This window comes from Montipora capricornis, chromosome 3 (genome assembly GCF_036669925.1).
Source record: "Montipora capricornis isolate CH-2021 chromosome 3, ASM3666992v2, whole genome shotgun sequence".
Classification (NCBI taxonomy): domain Eukaryota; kingdom Metazoa; phylum Cnidaria; class Anthozoa; order Scleractinia; family Acroporidae; genus Montipora; species Montipora capricornis.
The window spans coordinates 43,402,299-43,421,203 of record NC_090885.1 but is presented as its reverse complement, the minus strand read 5'-3'; the positions used below and the strand labels follow the sequence as shown (position 1 = coordinate 43,421,203).

At 38.3% G+C, this 18,905-nt stretch overlaps 1 long non-coding RNA gene across 2 annotated transcripts in view; it reads left to right on the top strand.

Annotated features, from left to right (window-relative positions):
* LOC138041397 (uncharacterized) overlaps positions 1–17,629 on the top strand; it is a 24,804-nt gene extending 7,175 nt beyond the window's left edge. The window contains exons 2-6 of one of the 2 annotated variants that reach the window (XR_011130811.1): positions 8,853–8,892; positions 10,339–10,686; positions 11,672–11,727; positions 16,291–16,366; positions 17,231–17,629. This is a non-coding gene — a long non-coding RNA (uncharacterized lncRNA). The remainder of the gene's footprint in view (positions 1–8,852; positions 8,893–10,338; positions 10,687–11,671; positions 11,728–16,290; positions 16,367–17,230) is intronic. The other variant, XR_011130810.1, reaches the window with a different exon arrangement.
* Positions 17,630–18,905: the final 1,276 nt, after the last annotated feature.

Sequence of the window (18,905 nt, the reverse complement as noted above, 5' to 3'; positions counted from 1 at the left end):
AAAGTGGTACAATGATCAACTTTGCCATGAAAAGCGCGAGAAGCATCGTCTTGAGCGTCGCTATAGAAAGTCTGGTGTGACTGTTGATATGGAAATTTTTCATGAACCAACTCAGAAATACAATAATCTTCTCGAGAAAACCAAGACTGATTATTATCGCATAAAAAATACAGAACTCTGATCAGAATCAGCTTTTTTGTGTCATTAATATGTTTAAGCTTAAACCTACTGCATTGCCTTTGCATCAGTCATCTCAACAACTTGCTGAAGATTTTAATAACTTTTTGATCAACAAGATCTCTGATATCCGTGCTGGTCTTAACAACACCAAGGCAGCCTTTGTGGACGGAAGGGAGCTTTCGTGTCACTTTGGGAATTTTGAGATACTTTCTCACGCATATATCGTAGAAGTTTTGGGTTCAGTAACCCCTAAAACTTGTGATCTTCATCCAATTCCTACAGCTGAAGTGAAGCAGCATGTGCTTGACCGCCTATTATTGCTAGGATCGTGTGTGCATCACTGGCCTCTGGTGAGTTTCAGATACCACTCAAGACGTAGATTGTTCATCCAAAACTTAAGAAATGAGACCTCGACTCGGAAATTTATGAGAATTAGTGACCTCTAGGAAACATCTCGTTCATGAGTAAAGTCATAGAAAAGTCTGTTGCCATCCAGACCCAGAGCTACCTCAACAACAATGCCTTATTTCCTTCACTTCAGGCAGCTTACCGTGCACACCATTGCACCGAGACTCCACTTCTACGAGTCACTAATGACATCTTGAAGACTCTTGATTCCCGCAGTAATTTCATATCGATATTACTCGATCTTCCGGCAGCATTTGACACCCTAGACCACATTATATTACTATCCCGTCTCCACTTGTACTTTGGATTTAAAGGAATCGGTTTGAATTGGTTTGCTTCTTACCTTCGAGGTCCAACACAAAGAGTAAACATTGCTGGATCTTCTTCACCTATCAACGTTTATTATGGTGTACCACCAGGATCCATTCTGGGACCACTCTTATTTACACTATACATAGCTCCACTCCAAGACGTTATAGCAACCATTGATGTCCAATGTACATACATACATACATACGTTTTATTGCAACTCCCTAAAAGGGCTTTTCAGTACAATACTACAAAAAGAACAATAATTCAGAACAAATATATGAACATACTAACTTTGATATTCTCTAAAAAAAATATATTCCCCAGCTAAGATAAATATAATAATTAAGAGCAAGTATATTAACATAATTTATTTAAATATTGTCTGAATAAATTCCTTTTGAATGCATTTAAACTAGTTAAGTTCCTCAAGTCGATACTTAATCCATTTCAGATTTTTACACCTCTATATGCAAAGCGACGCTGTCTGGTTGCTAGGCGACAACGAGGAATATTTAGGTTGTTTGCAGATCGTGTTACCCTGGTACATACAAAGGATCTCATTTGTAGTTGGTCACATAAATATTTGGGCGCGAGATTGTTTAGGCATTTAAATACCATCACTGCATCACTGATATCTAGTTTATCTTTTACCTTGAGAATTCCTAGTGACTTAAGTCCTTCGCTAATATGATCGAATTTTTTAAGTCCCAGAATAATTCTCGCAGGCCACTAATTACAGATTCCACTTCTCTTTCAGTAACAGACTCAAAGTTGGAAGCAACCAGAACAGTAATATGAAGTCGTAGGTTCTTGTTGGGTGACTACGTCAGTAACGTCTAGTTGTTGCTCCTGTATCAAATGGTTGGCCACGAGAGCAGTCAATCTTCCAACCGACGTAAAATATCTATTGAATTTGTTGGCAATAGCAACGCGATCTTCTGTATTTCTCAGTGCCTTGGCAGTGTTATTTCGAGACATGCAACGATTTATGATTTTCCAAGTAGCATTAGTATTTCCTTGGCTGTTAAGGATTTGTTCTCTCACATATATTTTCTCAGCGAGTCTTAGTTCTTTTTTAACTTCTTGCCTAAAGAATCGGTAGCTATTCCAACAGAGTTTATCATTTGTTCTTATTGCTTTTTTACGCCAATGGTCTCTAGTCTTCATAACCTGTTTTATTTCTCGCGTTACAAATGGTTTCGGCCTGGACTTAATTTTTATCTTCTTGACAGGAGCATGGTCATTTAGGATTTCTAAGAAGAGCGAGTTGAAGACACCCACTTGGTCATCAACGTTGTCAAAAAATTAACCATATGCCAAGGGGCATATTCCAAATCTTGAAGAAAGCTTTTGTTATCATAACTGGAATAACTTCTGGTCGTTATATATGTTGGTTTAATTCTTGGCTTCCTAAGCTTTATGACAACCTCAATTAGGTTCATGGTTGCTGGAGTCCCTGTGAACATTACATCAGAGACCCGAAACCTTGGTGTTACTATGGACGCTAACTTCACCTTATCCACCCATATCAATGATCTTTGTAAAAAAGCTTTCTTCTTCATTAACTCTATTGGTTGCATTCGGAACTATCTATCTCCGGACCCACTTAAGCGATTGGTAAATGCACTCGTTATTTCACATCTAGACTATTGTAAGAGTCTCCTATATGGCCTGCCCTCCAATGAACTTGCTAAGCTACAAAGAATTCAGAATACTGCAGCTAGACTGATTGTGGGAGCTCGTCGATTTAATAATAATAATAATAATAATAATAATAATAATAATAATAATATATTTCACTTATAAAGCACAAATATCAATTGAGTTATTTTCATTTGCGCTAACTTAAAAATTATAATAATTACTAATATACTAATATAAATAATTAAAACAACAGTAACAGTAACATTAAAACAACAGTAATATTTAAAACAACAGTTCACCATATTACGCCTATACCTGCCAGACTGGAATTTACTTACGAATAAGTGTCTCCATAATCAAGGTCCATCTTACCTCCGTGAGCTACTTAAGTTTCGAAACCCTTCACGCACACTTCTCTCTTCTATGCAATCCTTACTACACAACTCATACCGCCCTAACACCCTCTAGTATGGTGAAAGGGCGTTTGCCTTCGCTGCTCCTAAACTGTGTAACTCTATACCTGAACATATTGAGTCAGCCTCGTCCCTGTCAACTTTTAAAACTGCACTTAAAACTTACCTTTTTCGTCGCCACCTCCTTGATGACCAATGATACCTTTGTAGTTTTTTTTGTTTTATTTTTATTTTTATTGTTATTGCTATTGTTATTGATATTATTGCTATAATTTATAGAAAGTGCATTGAGGTTTTTAAATGCGCACTAACAATGTTTCCATTATTATTATTATTATTATTATTATTATTAGAACCCACAAATGACCAGCTCCCAACGTCAGTGGCTTTATAGCTCAGTTGGTTAGAGCGTGGCACTGTTAGTGCAAGGTCAAGTGTTCAAGCCCTGTTGAAGTCCTGAATTTTTCAGGCTTCTTTACGCAATTGCAAAAATTGCGTTCATAACTGCGCTGATCATAGTGTTGATAACATCAGAAGACAGCAGGACGATCCACCATCTGAACACAGCAAAAACATACACCTACCCTTCTCTAATAGCTCAACAACTAATGATTAAGGCCTTTTGTGTTTGGAAGAGTATAAAACACTCACAAATCTCAGTTATATATCTCAGACAGACCTCTGATTTATAAGATACAAACCTTCTTCCAGCTTGTAAATTCCCTGTTGTAGATACGCATAGGCCTGCACAGATTCCACATCCATGTTTTCGCTTCATCCGTCAGACATACAGAAAAGGCCTATTGTCTCGTTACTGTCTATTTTCTTCTCTGCCATTACAAAGTACCTAGGGAATATTTCAATATTTAGTACGTCAAAATGCATTAAACAACATACACTAAAGCAAAAAGAACTCATTCAGCAATCCAGTTGGTCTTGCAGCAAATAATTCAGTTTCCTTTCAAAACGAAAGGACGATAATTTATCCAGTATTTCCAGCACTTTCGCAGTACTTTCCAGATGGTGTAGTTATTCAGTGCTCCCAAGTTAGTCTCATTAACTTGAATCAGTAAGTGTCTCGACTTCTGGAAACCATTTTAACCAAAAAAAAAAAGTAGGTTTCATGTGCTCTCCTACACATCAAGCCTGGAGGGCCCTTACAAGATCCAGGACACCTAGTGTCTTCAAGCCTTTGCATGGTTGATCGACGGGCTCGTTACGCTTCTGTAGGACGAAATGAACCGTGAAGGTGTGGTGGCCAAATTTCTGTTGTCCATTGTAAGGTTGTTCAACCACACTGCATTTACCAAGCTATCCACTAACATGCAATTTTGCTTTAGAGATACAAGCTCTTCTTCTTTTGCGGCAGTAACCTTGAGACGAAATTGAAATAACATACTATTGTCATAGGAACTATGCTTCATAGCCAGGCAAAATGTAACCATCTTTGATACTTATACACCAACATTGATTGAATTCCACCCATAGCAACTTAAGTACAATAGTGTTGGTTGATCTAGGAAATGGGGCTATAGAACACTTTCCAACTAATATGTATCTTCATATAGCCTGAACTTATGTTAAGCTCTGATAAAAATTATACATTAACCATGCACCACTATTAGTTGGTAATGATCGATGGCAACATGCTTTTTGTCCATATCTACATACAAAACAACATATTCCCTTTTTGTAGATGAGAGGCACCTGCAAAGAACTTCCGAACTTAAACCAGAGACTTGGTGTTGGTGTAAAAAACAAAAAAGATTATTGAACAATTATTTCATCATCATCATCTGACAAAAAATTTGGGTGGGGATTAATATTCAGTTCACCTGTCCTATCAGCTCCACGATTTCTTAGTCACAGATATCATCAAGGCAACAATAGTTAGAAGCAGCTTCAAATGAACCACTGACTATGTACTCGTAGACTGGAGGACTGAAACAGGAAAAGGGAATGTCCTGGTGAATGATTAAGTACGACATCATTTTGCCAACCAGTTGAAACATCCTCGAGTATATTCCCTCCATGGAATAGATGGGCAGTTTTCTGCCGTTAATCCCTTCAAATAGATTGGCTTCTGACGAAAAATCTAATCCAAACTCTTTGGCAATACCACCATCATCAATGCCGGCCTCTCCTTCAAAGGGCACCCTAGAACTTGCAGTTTTTTTAAACTTTGGATTTTGGACTATTGCTACACTCTCCCTCCACAAATCGTCCCTCAAAATAGTAAGGCTCTCTCTGCCTGTCAGCCCATGATTCTTTTGTGACTGTGCATGACATCATGTAATGTCAATACGGGCGTGTGTTCATCAGTGAAGTTGAATGGACTTTGCAGCAGTTCTTTATTGGAGTCATCATTAGAATCGTTCACAGCTGTCAGAAATATTTATAGTAGACAGGTAAGAGTCAGTATTCAAAGAAAAAATCAGGATTGAAAGATCTTGGTATGTTGGTGTGGTTTGACATTTTACAAGTGCTTCAAGCTGTTAATGTTTGAAAGAAGTACAATTAGTGCAAATTTTTAACTAATGGTTACGTTGATTGTCATTGAAATTTTCTCTTGTTCTCCTTCCTCAGCTTCTCTCTAGGATGTCTTCGCTTAAATTCCTCAAATGTTGTTACCTCTTCTCTCGTGCTGTTTACTATTCTTGAATCTTTATCCTGTTGCTTGTCATTAACGTGATTTCCCGCCAAGGAAAATTGCCCGAACACTCCCGTCCCCAGAGGCTGTCCTGCCTCCCCATCTCCACCACGACAGTCTTAATGGTTGGACGTACGTGACTCATAACCAAAATTTCTCGCATCTATAGATTACTCAAAACATCTTCCCCATGTTGCTGCGCTGGTGCACTTTGTGTGCCTGAGCTCTGCTAACAAACATTTCATTCAGGTGCTTCAGTTTATTAGGGACACAATACAATAAACAACTATTATAAAAATAACATAATTGTATAAAGTAAAGAGCTATCCACATTAATTGGACAGCAAGAAATAATCTGAGAGAAGGTATAGGTTATATGTTATGTTAACCCTGATTCTATTGTTTACATGTAAATTTTATTTACACTTATAATCATATATTAGCATGCAAAAAACAACTGAAAACAGTTATTGAAACACAACACATAGAAAAGGTACTATGGTGTGCCTACCATTGGCTATCAAAAGGGTGTTAGCTGCATCATTAAAGGCCCACCTTCAACCAACAGGCTTTTCGACCGTTTGTTTTTGTTATGGAAATTCGCATTGCTTATCACAGCGATCTGATTGCATAAATTTCAGCTTTGGCTGGATTTTCATGTATGAAAATTGTTCTACGGCACGCAAAGGCTGTCGGTTGAAGGTGGGCCTTTAACTTCTCCAGAAGAGGACTGGAGGGAAGTAGTCAAAGTGTCTACTGAAGCACCAGGAAAAAGTGTTTTAAAGTCTTTACGTTTTCCGGGACAACCAAATGAAGTGGAAATGATGAAATTCCACATGTATACTACATGTTACCACAGCGAAGTGACTAATGTTACATTACTAAGTGCCTCATTTTACTACTCAAAAGAGGTTTTTGTTTTAGCTTATATGTACCACCCACAGCAACATTGTGGAGAGACAACTCCTTTTAGAAGAAAATAAATTCTGCCATGGAAAACCATGTGACAAATGATATGTTAATGATGTCGTTAGTACCAAACGGCCATCATATTGGATGCCTTGATTTTCATAAAATCTTTGACACCGAAAGAAAAAAAAAAGATGATCTAAACATAAAAAGAACTGCATAAAGCTATAGTTTCTTGAATTATAACACAGTGAATGGTTCCTAGTTTATGTTGCAAATCTTCCTCCCCAATCTAGTCTGAAAAGGGTTGCAAACGGGTAAGCCAGTGTACAATAAGTCAGAGCACTAAAGTATAATTGCTGTCAGCAATGAAATTTGGAATGTTAGCCTATGTTATCCAATAATATATAGATTTAGCCAAGCCTAAAAGCAGAGCTCCCGGCTTGTTTATTTTTAGTGGCTGTAGGATTATTGAAGTAGGAACTGCTCGCCTTTTGGTTTTCCTGGATATTGCTTAATTACGTAAAATTTTCTTCGCTGCCTAACTAGTGAATTCCACGGACTGATCACATGAATCACGAAGGGATGAGTGTGATATCGGTTTTTCCACCAAATCTACTGTCGAATTCACCAGTTAGGCAATTAATTTTTCTTGAATCGCAAGAGTTTTAAAAGAAAACAAGCAAATTCTCAGCAAGCTAACGGAAAAGGAAAGAAGCCATTGCAGAGTCGACTGTCAAACGCCAGCGAATAGGAATCACGCTAAAATTACAAATCACAGACGTACTATAGCTCGTGATGTGACAGATCGTCTTTGCCAGTTCAAGGTCAAACAAGGAGTTTTATTGATGTACTTTATTTATTCCACTTTATCTCTGAAAACGAGATCATTTACACTTCGATGTATTTCATTGAAACATGCCAGCTTGGCTTAGAACCAGAATCGGCTAGAAAGGACAAACTTCAAACAAGATCTCCAGCAAATTACCTGTACTTGCTCTAAACACAAGCTGGTGATATTTCTCCTTATACTTTTATGAAAACTCATTGCGATTACATGTTAAGAACATAAGTGCAAAATTCTTGTCACTGTCGAGGCACATCGAAAAACAGTTAAGCAAGCGGAGTAAAAAAACTTCTTGTTTGTTCGCGTTTTAAGGCCAAACAAACCAGCAACAGATCGATTATTTCAGTCCAAAAAAAAAACAGATGATTGTTATTTAATTCCAGTTAACAATAAAAATTCGAGTTTCATTCCTGAACAAGGGAAAAAATGACTAAACCACGTTTTAGAAATATGCATCCACTTGAAATAACTCATCCGTAGAAATAACAAATGGTTTAGTGTCCAAGAAAAGAATTTGTGGAGTAACTTCTTCCTCAACTTTAACCTATTACTGGTGTACCGTTTTGTCGTTCTCGTTCTCTCTCTCTCTTCTTTCGTTTCTGTTCTTCTGACATAGGCCATCCAGGCATCTTGCAACCTTAGTACATTCGAAATTAAAAATCCTAAGACATACCAGAAACTGCAATTCAGAGCAAAAAGCAGCCCTAAACAAATTAAAAATAAACACTCAGCTTTAAGTTTATATCCCCCCAATGCTTGACTTGAATAACTACGTAGCCACCAGTGTGTCCTAAACACAGCTATATTATGGTAAACCTGGATGGAAACCAGCGAAAAATTCAAGAAAAATATATTTTCCAAACCATACCGTACCATCGACTGTCAAGAGCTTTGCTGACGTAGCAGGGCTGTGTAGCCGCGTCAAGCCACAGAAAGAGCGCGAAAAATTAAGCCTTATTCAGGTGTGAGTGTGATTGTCTGACCTGGCTTGAGCCTGCGATCCAATCAACAGTGGTCAACTTCCATAAAAAAAACAGATTCCCTCGATAAGATGTAATTTGAGCCCGTGATATGGTCACGTGATACTGGTGAGCGGATACCTTGTTTTTACAGGTGTCAATTGACTTTAACATTGATGTCCAATATGAAAGATGTATGCTGAAAACTAGCTATAGTGTAAACTGGAGTATTGCCTCCTCCATGAGCTCTAAACTTGAACCTGTAATATGGTTAGGTGATACTGGTCACAATGGCATACATGGAGGGGTGGAAGGACGAACACACGTATGTTCATGATGTCATGGCTATAAAACCAAATTTTCTCACATCGATGGGTTACCATATTTTCTTAGCTATGATGCTTCGTGCGCGCGCGCCAAAGGAGTGCGCGGAGCTCTGCTATTACCAGAATCTTTGTCCAGTTTGTCACTGTCCAAATTTTAACTAGTACTGCTATCTTTAGAGAAATATTTTGGTATCTGTTCCCTAGGAAAAAAGATGCAACAACTGTTGAAGCTTGTACTGTAAAGGTAAACATATAATGTTTCTTCTATAGTAGGGTAAATAATCTGGTATTATTTAAATTGCAAATGCTTGAAAGTATAAAGAGACCTTGTCTGACACATAAAGTCGCCATAACTTAAGGTGACTTGAGAAAAAAATGCCCAAAAAATCAAGTGATTTAGGGCGATTGAAGGCGATTTAAGGCGACTTAAGGCAACCTTACACAACTTAAATTGTTATTCTACTTAAAGTGCTACTATGATTAAAAAAACACTTCCTTTTTTGCTTCAGATTTTGAAAGTGTGGTTGCTTAAGGCTTGACTGGTAAAATTTTGAGCTTTGATTCTTATCCAAAGGCTGTTTAAACTAGCGAGTCTTGACGTCATTGTCTCATCGATCCAGCTCTCTCAAGATTTTAAAGTTAGTAATGGCAGACCATTAAAGAGGAAAATTCCAGTTAAAATAAACAGGTATCTTTTCTTCAAATCAAGGCTTAAAACTTGGGTCACTTACTGATTTTGATTGATTTTTTTGGTCATAGTAGCACTTTAACTCATAGAATATCAACTGATCAAAAACAAAAGTGAAATAATAATTATTTCATAATTAATTATTTCACAGATTTTAATTGCTATGTGACAGTGTCGAATGTCTATGTTTGAATGCCACTAGGGCTGGAATAGAGGTTTTTCACATGACGTCAAAGCGGCCATGTTGGTGTTCCAAACTAATCCTCTGGAATTTAAACTCTATTGTTATGCAAATACTTTCTTTTGTTTCAGTAATCCAATATGGCTGCTGATCACGTAGGTGAAAACGCTCCATAAGAGCAACCATAATAAATAATTAGTACAATTTCGGAGATGAACAAAGAGTTTCCAGCAATCTGATTGGTTGAGTGGTTTCGTATAGAAATAATAATATGATTATATATTTACTGCACTAGCTGGTGAATATGAAGCAAAACAAAATGGCAGGGCTCCTGCAGGCACTGAACTTTACAACTAAATAAACTTTGTCAATTATAAATTATTCTCTGTGTCGATTATCAATTCTCTGTTGTTCTGCTCTGAAGTTATACTGAGTCTTGCACAGTTATTCGTCTCAGATGTACACTCACTTTGCCTTTGGCAAGTAACTGTTACATATAATTAAAGGTACAGTGTATTGCAAGGTTTTTTTCCTGATAGCTACAAAACGTATTTATTCATCAAAAGGAAGACATAATTTAAATAAGACTGTAAACAAAAATAAACAAGGAAGTCAAACTATTTAAGCTCCAACTATTTCACAAATGTGAGCACATAATTATCGTTATCTACATGTATGTAAACCTTTCTTAAAGATTCCTGCAGCTTGCACTGTCAATTTTTGCACGAAAGTTTGGTAAATTATACACCATTCCAATGGCATCAAACAATGGTTGTTTATTTTCGGGAACCCAACCCATAAATGTTCTTCTCTTTCTTCAGTATGGCAGAACACTCCAATATAACGCAACAAGTGCCGTATGCCAAGGTCCAGGGGGCGGGAAGCAACTTCCCATACAGTCTCTTAAATGAAATCCAAACGATGTTCTCACAACTTGCAAAGCAATCATGGAGGCATCAGTCAGCGGATTCGTGTACTGCGCACGAGCAGAGTTTGTCATCCCGAACTGTGAACACAACAAAAAACATGGCGGCCGATGCCGGTGCGGAATTTGGTAGCTTCTTTTTAGTTTATCCAACGTCTTTTTTTATTTCGAAGCCCTTCAATTTGGAAAATTTGCTTCTTCGCGGACGTCGTTGTTAACGGACAGTAGTTTCTCCGAGATCAAGGTAAGGCAACATTTTGTAAATGTATATTTCTTCGTATTAAAAAAGCCTCTAAAAGCTAGTAAGCTTTAGCTTAGTGGTAAAACAGGGTGGTGAGCGAACTGTACTTATCCCCGCTGTATAACTCGCAATTTTTCAAGTTCCACTATTTTTTTTGTCTTTGTAAAATTTCAATCGGGCTTTTGATTTATGGTATTTGTAGTAGAAACACTTACTCAGAGATAGACATCACTGACATTCGATTGTGCATAAACCAACGTTTTACTTTGTAATTTGTTCAGCCAGCATTTATTAACGCCTACAAAAAGAAATACTTTCGCGAAAACAGAATTTTGTGAAATCCTGCTTTCATTGAGTGAATACTCTCTCTGCCATTCACAAAGATTTATACTCCCGGGGCAGGGTTTTTTACATGAAAGTGATGGAGTGCTCATCAGTAGTTTTAAAACGAAGCCTTAAAACCCCGGGGGGGGGGGGGGGGGGAGGGAACTCCCATATGAAACACACGGGGATGCTCGTTGTGTCGCTTAAGGGTGTAAATTTTGGATTTTGGTCTCGCCTAGGGTGTTCCGGGCAAAGCGCCAATATTTTAAGCCACCAAGGTCTCGTGTAGGGTTCCACAAAGAAACATAGAATTACGCGAAGAGAAACAGAAGTCAACTTTTCTGTTTGACTTGTTTTTAGGGGTCAAATTTTCCTTAAATCACGCCCAGATTGGGGTCCTTTAGGGGTCACAAAAAGCTTGAGCTACATGTATGCCCAGATGGTCTCCTTTTGGGGTTAAATTCAAAATTTCCGACGAGCATCCTCGTCTGTTCCATACGGGAGTCTCCCCCCCGGGCTTAAAACGAACTAAAATGGTCTTTCGAAAAAACGTTTGTTTGGCTTTCAGTCTTTGTAGCTAAAAACAAACTGAGGTAAACTCTATGATCAGGTTAGATTTTGTTGTTTGTAATTTTTGATATATATTTTTTTTGCCACACCACAGACATAATAGAAAATAATGAATACAGAATAGAAGAGAAGAAAGAGTTTATAAACATTGTCAGTGGTTCAGAGTCATGGATTTTTATTCCGGTTAAGGCACAATGGAGCACATCTTTCACTTTTTCTAGGATTCCCCCTCCCTTCCCTTCGGTTTTGGTTATAAAATTGTCAAACCAGTTCCACTCTTATTTTTCTTTACTCCACTTTGTGATGATATTGAGACAAAGAAAAATGAGAATTAAACTGGTTCAATTAAAAGTTTTCTAATAAAGTTTTTTTTTTATTTTTAAATGTAAAAAATGAAAACAACAATTACATTTCTGGAGCAGATATGCACAGTTTCATTTTACCCAATTACTATTTCTTTCTCGGTGGAGTCAGTCCACTTTCACCTAAAAGGCTTTCCTGCCATGTTCTGACATTCTGTCTTCCACTGCATCCAGTTTGCTAAGTGTTGTAAATCTTTTCGTAAAAGATCAAAGAAAGATACTGTCCATCGGAATGAATAGATTTTCCACTTATGTGGCTAGCACTTCCACCATTATTGAGTCCATCATGGCTATACCATCCTGTTTTTAAGTTCCTTGAAGAAGTCCCTTGCACAAAAACATCACTCCAGTAATGGCTCCTTGCACGACTATAGTATATGATCCCCACAAGCTTGTAAGTATTTCCCCGAACAAGCATGTTGTCTTCCAGATGTGGATGATATGGCAGTGGACCATCATTTTTCTTGACAATTTCAAGCACAATAATGTCTGGCAGACTTGTAATTTGCGAATTGCATGTTGCTGGTGAATCACATCGTACACATTCAACCAGGTCTTCATCAGATATCAGGTCTTTTATTACTTTGCTGCATGATGCAGAAGTCCACGTTATACCCTTAATGGCTGCATACCGCTGGAAATGTTTTGTTAGATTAATAGGACTGGTACTATTACTGATGAAAAGCCTGTCTTCAGGAAGGAAATTCTCCTCCACTACCCTAAATGTTGCCTTGGATATCTCCTTTGTTGGGTGTTGGTGATCAGCTTGATTTAAACATCTTTTGCTTGTCTTAATATTTATAGTTAGAAACTTACTTTCGATTTCAGTAAGCTTATGCCTGATGGAGGGTAAGATTGCTTCAAGGGAGCACTGTTTCCCTATGCCATAGTACGTTCTTCCATTATCAGTTCTGTTTTGTAGCCATTCCCATAGCATCATTTTGCTTTCATGAAACTTTTCATGCTTAAACAATTTGTGCATTTCCTTAAGTGTTTGCATGCACTGTGACTGAGTGCTTCCAGTTGCATTAAGGAAGTGTGGATTTCTCATGAAAATTTCATTGAGAATTACCAGTAAAGCATCTTGGTGACAGGAATTTGGAATAGCTCCTGATCCATTTCTAAATGAAGAGAACCCATCTTTGCTTGGTGTTGCATTTGCTGTGACCACTGAAGAAATTCTTGCATTCAATGATAACAATCGACAAGCGCCCTTGCGTTTCTCTTCACATTTGTCTTTGTTGCAAACAGTTAGTAACCTGTGGCATTTTGAACAATGCCTCACTTTTCTATTTCCAGTTTTTTTTCCTTTACTAAGGAGTCAACAGTTTGCGGTGAAAACTGTGATAGTTGGTCAAGACAAGATGTTGAACACAAGGATGGTATTTCTGTAACTGTTATGATCTCTTTAGATCTTTTCTCAGCTTGCATTTTAAGATCAAGTAACGTAGGATGAGGATTATCTGGCTTTTTTTTCAAGTTCCAATAATGATGGAAAGTCACATTCAGCAAGTTATCTAAAAACTGATCATCTCTTTGGACAAGGTATATCCTTGTTGTCTTTGGGGTCCATACAACAAGGTGGCACCATAAGCTGGTTGTGGCCCACATATTTAACTGCATTTGAAGATAATATGATGGAGGAATAGTCTTGTAATGGCACGGAAAACCCCCTTTAAAGGGGCATTTATATTCAGTAATGCCTCGGCCACTTGTTGGCTTTATACCTGTACTGTGCATCTCCACTAGGTCATCGGGAGAGCAACCAATTATCTCTGTACCTTTCCAACTGATCACCCACAAGCCAGTCTCATGTACTGTAGCATAAGGATTTGTTTGGCCAATGTAGTCCAAGTAGGTTACTCTGGCATTATCTTCACAGATTGTTCCCCACTCCATTGACAAGCTTGCAATGCTGCTGGGTGCTTCAACAGAGTCAGAACTCATACCATGCAAAGTAGACCAGTATAGTGCAAATTCTTTCTTTCCATGGAAGCCTAACACTGTACCCATTTTGCTTGCATTAATGTACTTTCTTCTTTCCTGAAACCATTTCTCTGTTCTCTGTTTCAGGTAATTTCTCTTGTCAGATACATGTACTTGAGGTGGAGCTTCTTGTAACATCTTATAGCTCTGCTGGTCTTTCAAATTTACAGTTGGAAGTGAACTAACTATGTTTGGCAAATTAGGTCTTCTATTGGCTTGCTGAGACACTTTGGACCTAACCAATTTTTTGGACTTGCAGTTCTCTGCGAGATGACCCAGGCATCCACACTTAAAGCAGGTTTGGTTTGCTAACCATTCAGGTTGTGGAGGATACGTACAATCTTTTGCCCAGTGACCCAGCATACCACACCTAAGACATACATCATTTGGCTGTGCTTTCTGTTGTGAGTCTTTCTTTGATATCCCCTTTTTATCTGTGATACGCTGTCTTGTTGCCTTTGAGTTATTGAAAGAGGGGCTTAACCCATCCTTTGCTAAGTAAGTTACACATCTCCTCTTAAGAAACTTTTTTATGTACATAAACATGGCCTCTTCTGTTCCCTCATTTCCACCACATATGAGGCTGGTCAAAGCTGTCCACCATGAATACACAGCATCATCTTCAAATACTTCTTTCTCTGCTGTAATGTATGACTTGTCACAAAACCCAGTCAATTTAAAGTAGTTAGATCTTATATTTCTGTCTAGCAAAATGTTAAAGTTTGTGAAGATCTCCTTGTTATTAGCATCTTTCAAAGCTTCAATTGTCTGAATTGTTCTGTTAAGTATTGCCTTGGGTAAAGCATGATCAATAATTTGCACAATTGCATGGCATTGATTGATAAGTTGGTTCTTGTGATTTGGCTCAATGGAATAATACATTGGCAAACTTGTTACATGATTTTGATGAGCAGACTTAGCTGAGGCCTTTAAAAGTGATGCTCTAATTTTACTAAGATATTGCTCCTTTCTCACTGCCTTGTTATGTTTGTAAGTTGTTGATTCCCTTGTCAATTGCACTTCACCAGGTTTCATCTGCAAAGCTGGAGCATCGTACGAGGATGATGAACCTTCCATCATGCCAAGTTCATTTGTTATGTTAAAGTCAGCTACAAGGGTCTTTCTTATTTCAAAGAAGCGTTGGACTATTGGTGATGTTTCTCTGCCCCTTATGAGGGAAACGTAATTCTCAACGTCATCCTGACACATACTTTTTGGAACCACATTGATGTAAGGGTAGTTTATGTTGATGTATCCTATTGTGCCAATGATCCCTCTGATCATCACCAACAGATCCTGATAGGTTTTGCGGGGTATAAACTGTTGCCATACAGTACTTGAAGATTTGTTACCTCGATGTTGCTGTGACTCTCTGTTAATCTCATGAAACCATGTCTGAAACCAGCGCAACACAGCTATAAGATCTTTCATATATGCCCCATCAAGAGTACTTGTGTTCATTGTCTTGAAAAGCTTGTTGCACATTCTGATATAGGAACGAGTCTGCTCAGTTTCATTTAGCGTAAAAGGAAAGTCACCCCTCTCCATTATGCTTGCAGTTTCTTCACTTAGTACTTCCCTTGCATATTTGACTTTCATTTTAGTTCTGCCATCCAAAAGTACATGTTTATCAGAAATTTTAGTATCAAGATATTTTGATACAGCAACTATATGATCCCATGAGATGCTCTTTCCATCTTTCCTCAATGTGTAGTTTTGATTGAAAACAAAATTTCTTAGTTTCTTGATCATATGTGGGAAGTCTGAAATCCAGTGGATATAACCTCCAGTCACTGGGTTTGTAGTCACCCAGAGAGAGCATCTATTTGACTTTCCAAAAAACTTTGAATTCCATGGCCCTCCATCACACACTCCATAAGAAATAATAATGTTACCATTTGAAACTTTATCCAGTGCTCGCACTAATGGCCATAGCATGTTTTTATCAAGTTTCTCGGCAGTGACACTGTAGACAGGGAATGAAGCCACTGGCCAGGCAAAATCCCCCTCAAGGCTGGTGACGAAAAACTGACATATTTGCCTTGTAGTCTTTCTTAAAGTTGTCCCCGTTTCACTTTCTTCATAGTAGCTGTTGCCTTCATCATCGAAATACTCCTCTTCTTCATCACTGCTTTCCTGAACTGCATGGTTATCACTACCATTTGAAGTCACCAGGGATTCCTCAAAATCATCATTGCATAATTCCTCAACATTATAGTCAAACGCCTTGGGAATACTGAAGTTCTCAAACCCTATGAGTTTCCCTGTTCTTCTGCACAACCTGATACCATCGCGTATGTCCATCTCATCCCAGTGGAGTCCAAACAAACCCTTAACTTTCTTGTTTTGTATTTCCTTCCAACAGAGCTCAAGATTGTTTGTGTCAATTGGATCGGTGTTCATATCGGCCATACGGTACCCTTGAACAAGTCTCCAGGAAGGTAATGGTAGCCACTTTCTAACTGCCTCATAGCCTTTCGCTTTACATTTAACTGCCAAAGCTACCGCCAGTTTGATAGTTAATGTGTCCCACCTCATACCTTTTGGTTTGGTGGGGCTATTGCCACTGTGGGCCAAATTAAGTTGATTTACTGCATCCAGCATAAATGTATACAGTACTGAATCTTTCTTCAAGATGTTGTTGTTGACTGCAAAGTCCATCATCTTAACGAGATCATCACTGCAAGGGCGAAAGTTTTCAACACTTACTTCCTTTCTTTTCCGTAGGAGCTTTCTCAAATTTCAATTATTCTCTCTGAGTTTCTTAATTTCTTTGCTCATATTTCTAGCTCTTTCAAGAAGCTTTTGATTCGATAAGAGTGACAACCTCACTCTGCTGTTAGCCAATGTTTCACCGGAGGTATTTTGCTTGGATGTCAGTTTAAAACGTAAAGAGTTATTCCACAATCGTTGGCAATTCTTACATCTCTCTGATCGTCCAGTATCCTTGATAAGCACAAGGCATTCATTAGGCCGTCCTGAACATACAGTTTCCTTTATGAGCGTATTGTTGAAAGCATGGGGAATTGTCCAATTGGACTCTACAATGAAGTCACAAGTGGTAGTCAAAAGCTTTTGTTTTGAGTATATCAGAATTTCCTGATTGTAAATTCCAGAACATACTTTGCACAATTCGACCTTTCTCATCACATGTAGGATGTTATGCACAAGTTGCTCATATGTTTCACCATTAATTGCATCTTCATGCCACTGAATATCACGATCAAGTAGTCTAACAGACAGAGTGCCAGTTTCAGTGAGCAAAATTTGTCTCTCGTTGATATTGTGTTTTTCATTTCTTACAGGAGAAAATAACAGTTGGATTGTTTTATCACCAGTGATTGCAATTTTCCAGTTGGGAGGGAGTTTCGTTACCAATAAAGAGTATAAATGGCCCATGTCAAGATTATGAGATGCCATTGTGGAGAGGACATGCTGTTCATTAAGGGTTGATGACTGAGTGTTAGCTTGTTTGGCCCGAAAATGTTCGAGGCCTTTACTGCAGGAAAAACAAATATAATTCTTGTTTCTGGTCGTTGACTGGACATCACTAAAAGAAGTCACGTTATCTCCGTTGTTGCACGTAACATGAAATGTACTGTTCAAGAAGTTGGACATGTGGTGTGAACAGCCACATGGCTAGAAGCACTTGATGTTTTTCTGACATGAACGGCACAGAATATATTCTATTTCACCCGTCTCATAATTCACGGGATTGTCTCTATCCCAACTAATGTTCAAAACACATATGTTCGGGTTGAAGGCTCTGTCCTTTGACTTCATAACTTTCCCTACAGGCAGTTAAGGGGTAACTGCCTGCATCATTGATACAGCCAGCCAAGCAGCACTGTTTACCGCCACCGCGCACGCGCAATTGTACGTCTATAATAGATGAAGGGACAATTTCTTCCTCTTTGACAGACAAATGATCCCTCAGAATTCTCCCATTTAATGTTAAATAAAAGTCTTTTATGTCAAAGCCACTCTCTATGGTTCTTGCCAGTGTAGTATTACTCATCAAAGGGTGAACTTCTTTTTGGACAGGGGGCTTGCCATTTGGTATTCTGATATAGATACAAAACATCCCATAGTTTTTACCTGTTTTAATAGCAAAGAACTCGATTTTTTTCAGCAAAGTTTCACATCGTTCGTTTAACCATTTCCTGAAAGACCTCACTATATCCAAGTGACAACAGAGGCCGGTTGAAACAGAGCAAAGATTGTCTTGCAGGTGCTCTGTGTTGATAGTTAACTGCTGGAGCTCCTTTATCTCCCGTTTATTTAAAGGGCCGACAGACATGAAGTTAAGAAACTGAAATTCCGTGTTCTCCAAACGTTTCTCACATGTCTGCAACCTGGTAAACTTTAAAGATGAGCAGCAATTTTCTTTACAGAATGTTAATCCAGTCTGTTCTAAAGGGGGCTTTACAAATGATTCTGATCCGTGGTCACTTCTATTAATCACAAGGGCTGGTTGGATGTCTTTAACTTTGTCTACAAGCAGGTTAAGTTGATTAATCCAGTTCATAGTAATAGCAGCTGTAGCAAATGGGAAGGTGGATTGATAGTGATTGTGGAATTCCTGTATATACAAATGAATTCCTGGAATTTCAATTTCCAGTTTCCAAAAAAGATCCTCTCGGTCGAATCCCATGTCACTCTTCTTTCTCAAGTTTTCAACGAAATAATCAATTTCTAGTTTATCCCGGTCCAAGCTGAACATACGCAGTTCACGAGATAGCTGGTAGGTGTATGCTTCAATCACTGGAGTTAGGGTCACCAAGATGCTTGTTCCGGAACTTGATGTTATAATCAATTCCAGGAGACACTGCACATTCCCAGCTGAAAGGATCGCAGCTGACGTTGAATACAGGACAAATTCAAGAATGGAAAGTAGCACTTTTGGTGGGCCGAATGAAATAACAATTCTTTTAAATCTTCTTTTCTTCAGATCTCCCCAACCCAAAACATCGCGCTGAT